The sequence below is a fragment of the Lutjanus erythropterus genome, chromosome 13 (genome assembly GCF_056507025.1).
Source record: "Lutjanus erythropterus isolate fLutEry1 chromosome 13, fLutEry1.hap2, whole genome shotgun sequence".
Lineage (NCBI taxonomy): Eukaryota > Metazoa > Chordata > Actinopteri > Lutjaniformes > Lutjanidae > Lutjanus > Lutjanus erythropterus.
This window is the reverse complement of record NC_139329.1, coordinates 11,100,478-11,106,035: the sequence shown is the minus strand read 5'-3', so window position 1 is coordinate 11,106,035 and position 5,558 is coordinate 11,100,478. Positions and strand designations below refer to the sequence as shown.

The 5,558-nt window shown below is 44.1% G+C and overlaps 1 long non-coding RNA gene across 1 annotated transcript; it reads right to left on the bottom strand.

The window, feature by feature from the left end:
• Positions 1 to 915: 915 nt before the first annotated feature.
• Positions 916 to 4,948, bottom strand: LOC146316172 (uncharacterized). Its single transcript, XR_014771771.1, has 3 exons — positions 4,779 to 4,948; positions 2,782 to 3,049; positions 916 to 2,120 (listed from the first exon to the last, which is right to left on the bottom strand). It is a non-coding gene; the product is annotated as an uncharacterized LOC146316172 (long non-coding RNA).
• Between the last annotated feature and the right edge of the window lie 610 nt (positions 4,949 to 5,558).

Here is a 5,558-nt window from a genome sequence, read left to right as displayed (position 1 = left end):
TGTTGTTTTCTGTCTCAAAACATAAAAGATGACACTGAGAGCTGCCAATGGACAGGAATCACGCTTTACTACATTGACCAATCTGGATGTAAGTCTAAAAGATTTTTAACTGGAACATTCATAAAAAAATGCATAAAATGCTACAATCTACTCAAGCAGCATAATGCAAAGTCTCTGTCCCTGCAGACACTCCTGTGCCACCTGGATTTTTCACTGTTACTAAAGAAACTATTCATGAAAAGTCCTCTCACACCATCCTCCAGGAGACCTGCTCATCTGTAACTCACACAGGACCATTCGACAGTCTGTATAGCTGTGGGAACAGACTGAACAAACCACCTCCCTAAAACTAAAAGCCATTAACAGATCAATCATTCATGGACAAAACATACCCAACCTGACCTTGTGCTGCAGTAAGGACCTGTGACCAGCTGAAAACACCAGTTGAATTTCTGAAAACACTGGGAGTGCATGAGAGATTTTTAGAGGTGCAGCGTTATTTCAGCTTAGACACCCTGGTTGCTGTGATATGGAATATCTGCAGAAGTAAAAGTTAATTTATGTTTTGGACGTCCCTTATTTCCTTGATAGTTTGCATTGTCAGCGAATACTGAAGGTAAAAATCTTGGCACAAGGTGGTCTACTTTCTCTGGATGAGGCAAAGACTGAAGCATGTAGAGAAGAGAGGTTGGACTCCCTGGTCTATGTGGGGAACATCTCAGAGAGTACCATCGTTTGGTTAACCAAGTTGGATGGAGTCTTGTTCAAGGTTACGAGCAGACCACAGTGTGTGACAGCCTATATGTCCCGCCCCTCCTCCTCTGTGATAGGACAGCTTGGCAAAAACTGACAATAACAAGTGTAGCATTTTACCCAAAGATTAATATTTTTGAACTCTCTGTGACCAGGAAAAAAAAGATGAAGCTGAATGCCTCATCATGCTGCAGGCATTTGATTGTAAATACGCAGTGTTCACATTGGAAACAATAAAAAAAACATGTTGGCCTCAGGAAAAAAACGGTTTGGTGGACACAGCTCCTGAGAGTGCTGATAGGAATTTAGTGCTAAAACCTTCCTCGTCAGCAGTGGTTCCGATCATACTGGAGATCTGGGAACTGCAGACATTTGAAAATATCAAAACACAACATGGTGAAAAGTCTTTCCAGGAAAAAAGGAGCTCAGCGTTCACAGGTCCCAGCGTCTATAAATCTGGTTTCTTGAGGGAATTCTATCACACGATCAGCCTGATGGATGCAGACCGTTTTTTCAGATTTATGTGACAAATACTTTTGTTATTGAAAAACACACAAGTGTGGAGGGAACGGAACTCACCAGGAATGCAGGTCTAATCTTGATCCCTGTGACACATGTTAGGTACCTATCCATTTCAAGACTGTGAATCATGCTTACTGCAAAAAGAAGTAACACACACACACACACACAGTGTCCACACTCCTGCCATCCCAACTCCTCTCCCACCTTCAATTCTGATGTAAAGAGATACAATATATGAAGCCAATCCAGGTTTCTCTTCCTCCCACACTCTTCCTTGCCTCCCTCCTTCACACTACTTCCCATCCCTGACCAGACATGACCCTCTGTGTAGACTGCAGGGTGGAGCAGTAAAAGTCTGGGTTTGGTGAGCTGAGTGGAGATGGTGCACAGATGGAGATGTTCTCCCCTTACAGCCCTCAACGCTGCAAAAAGAAATAAAAAAAAAAGATAGAGGAAAAAAGAGAGGAAGAGCTAAAGGAAGGGGTGAGGGTGGGGGGTGCTGAATCCAAAAGAGAAATAAAAACATTTGCAGCTTGTTATGGGAATTTTCCTCCCTCGTGGAAATATTTCCTTCATGTCTTTAGCCCGAGTAGCCTGTTATTCATCCCTCCACCCCCATTCCACCCTCCCTCCGCCCCCTCATCACCCCTCTCCAGACTGGGCTTTCACTTTGGGGGGCCCTCAGCTTCCCTCTCGGCTGACCAGGGAGCTTTCAAGGTACCCTGATGGATGCTAATGCCGGACTCTTTCAGATCGTTTTACAGCCGCAGCCTTTGATCTGCCAGCAGGCCTCTCTCCACGGGCTGCCTGTCCTGAGAAAATGTAAATCCCCGCCTTACAGACACCTGTAAAAAAAATAGAGCAGAAAGGGGGGACAGAAAAAGAAGTTACTCTAAAGAAAAAGGGGGAAGAAAAGATACAGTATTGTGACATTTGGGGAAAAAAGGGGGCATAGTTTAGATTGCGGCAGAGCGACAAAGAATGAGATGGAAATTGTGCGGAAATAAGAGCGAGTGGCAAAAGAAGGGGACAGAGCTGTAGAGAAAGGAGCGGAGAAACTGAGACATGGCAACCAACAAAGACGGAAAAGAGGAATGGGTACCACAAAACAGAGAGACAGAAGGGACATGGACGGAGGAGGCAATAGAAAGGCTACAAAAAAAGAAGGAAAGTTCATCTAAAGACCCAGCATGGAAGACAGGAGGAGAATGGGCGGGAGAGAGAAAGCAAGATGGAAATAGTGGAAGTAAAAGTTGGTAAAGGCAGAGACAGATGGACAATTTGACTCGGGAAGAAAGAGAAAGAAAGACAGAAAGCCGGCCCAGACAGACATATGAGGCCTGCTGTGCAGCTCAAGGGCGGATGTGTCTGTACGGTTGAAAATTTAGGAAGGAAGAAGTGAAAAAGAAAGTATGTTGAAGGGGACTCCAGTCAGCAGCAGCAGCGGAGTCGGTGACAGCAGTGAAAGAGGCCTCCCTCCCTCCGCCCCCCCCCTTTCTCCCTCACCAGCGGCAGCAGCAGTGCTCTGAATAGCGGGGCTGCTGCTAGACAGCTGGGTGCAGCTGATCGGTGGACAGACTCTGTGGAAGAGCGCTTGTCTTCCTGCAGCCAGCTGCTGCGTCCAGAGGCCAGCAGTGACAGCACAAGGCTCAGAATTGATTACCAGAGCTGGCAGTTCAATGGGGTGGATGGAGTGCAGTGAGGGTGACTTCTCTGAAGTAGTGTGCACTGTACAGCAGCAGCAGAGCACAGCTGGCACTCACTGTATCCTCTTCTGAGAAAGAAAAAAAAAAACAAGAGGGGGGAGAAGAGAGATTGCTATTATTGTGATCCTCTCTCCTTCTTTCTGTCTTTCTTTCATTCTGTCCCTCTGTCCTCTCTTTATTCTGCTCTTTCAGCCACTTGCTATCATTTCTCTCCTCTTCAGAAAGAGCGGCAGAGGAAATGGCTGTCTTGCAGAAGAGATGAACTGCATTGAGAAGCAACTGCAAAGCTTCTATGAGTCTTGCTGTACAGATCTGTACACTAAGACATGAGGTTGCTTTGTATAGCCAGGGCTCTTCCTGTGTGAGGTGCAGGGCCTGCGCCTGCAAACTCTACGCTCTGTATTTCACACCAAACTTGTCTCTTAAAAATTACTGTTGTACACTATTAAATTGGTTTCATAATTAAATTGTGGTGACATACGTAATTCCTGCCTGGTTTGTGGTCACAGACAATGTTTCTTTGAAAAAATACATTTATAAAACGCGCTGGATTCATAAGGATGTGGTTAGGATGTATGGTGGGCATACAAAGTGCTGAACTTTAAAGTCCAGATTAAAGCGCTTTGGTGACGTTTAGGTAATATTGTCATTTTGGGTAGGTTTAGTCAATAAAAGCATTTTTGGGTATGATTAGTCTGTTATAAATCACAAAACAACCATGACATGTCATCACAGATTAAGGAAACATGCTAAATTAAAATACTTCTCCGACAACAATGCTACAGCCAGTATGTAGCCTTTGAAATTTCTATTCCAGTCTGTAACTTGTGTTATTGTTTACCTGTGTCACATTAATTAGTGCTCAACTCAGTCAGTGAATCAGCGAATGAGTGTCTGTTTATGACTAGAAAAAAATATTAATAATTATTTAGAAGAAGTAGATGTTTGTAACATTAAGTCGAGTATGAATCAGAAAATGTTAATGGAGTCTGGCAGGTAGTAAAACAAGCAGGCACTGAACTCCAACTACAGCTAATCAACTTACTAACCCTAACTCTTGTTATCGTCAAATTATAGTTTTTTTGCTTGTCTTGAGCTCCTGCAGTGCTCCTGCAGCCTGCCTGAGTCTGGGGGGAGGAAACAACTCACTTCAACAACAGACTGTATATCAAATGGGATATCAACCTATTTAACATACTGTCTATGCCTCCAACTTGCTATTTAGACCATAGGACTCATTTTTGGAGGAACTGTGGATGACGCAATTGTTACATATTACTCCTTTAATTAAAGAAAAGTCTGATGACTTTAATGCTGTAGACACTATGAGTGGTTAGTGTCTTGCAAGATCGTCTATTTTAGTGGAAAACAAATGAAATACATTGTGACATTTTCATTGATATGCTCAGTATTTTGCAACTTCTCAGGTATGTTAATTAACTTTTTCCTAGTTATGTTAATATAAATGTATAGTATTTATGTCGGCATTACTTCTTCCTCATCAACGTTACATGCTGTTGCAAATTAAGTATATAAACGTAATTTCTTGGAGACAGGGCTGTTGACTGACATAAAACAAGAAGAAAAAAGAAGGATCCAGCTCTAGTCTTAATTCACTTTATTGATTTTATTGCTTTATTAGATTCAGTAAAAAGTGGAAGAATCAAGTAAAATCATGTATTATTCTGAAACTAAATAAATTTCGGTGGGTCACGTCAAAGCCTCCTGCAGACCTCATGTAAAACACACCTCAACGGGCACTGTCATAGTTTCACCTCCTCTGTGATCAACACTTACGTTTCCCTCTGTCTCCTCATACTCCTTCATGCTCTCACCCACGCACCCCGCAGCTCTCCGTCTCCTTTCACCTTCCTGTTGTCCTATCAAAACAGGAATGATGTCATCCTACTTGTAGCTCCGGATGGGAAGAAAAACCGAGCCCAAAGCCCACAGTAGCAGCAGCAGCAGCAGCAGCAGCAGCATCCTCCTGTCTGCATGTCTGTTCCTTGTCAGTCTGTCTGTCTGATTGGGGCACATCCGGCCATCCTGACTCCCCTGTGACTCCCCCAGGCCTCTGTTTCAGAAGGAAGGAAGGAAGGAAGGCCCTGCGGTCACACAGGAGGGAGGGTTTGGAGAAAGGGAGGGAGGAAGTGTGAAAGGGTGTCTTAGCTGGAGCTGATCCACTCCATTGGAGCCTCTCACTATAGAAGGGCTGTTTAGACAGGGACAAGGCCAAGTACAAGTGTGTGTGTGTGTGTGTGTGTGTGTGTGTGTGTGTGTGCGTCTATGGCCGCTCACCAAGATCATCAGAGAGAGGAGAGAGTTGAGTTCTGTTGTATTTATTGGTGGCTCCATTTAAAATATTCAGCATATAATCCTGTCTGTCCCGTAAGCTAGTTGGGGACATTAGATGGTGTATGTGAGTGTGTGTGTGTGGTGTATGTGACTCAGTGGTTCTGTGAGTTCACTGTTCATCAGAGAGTGACAGCTTACCTCAGTGGAAATTCAACTGAGTCATCATGTTCAGTGACCGCGCTGAACATGGAGGGTTAGCACCTCTCTCTTCTCAACAGACAC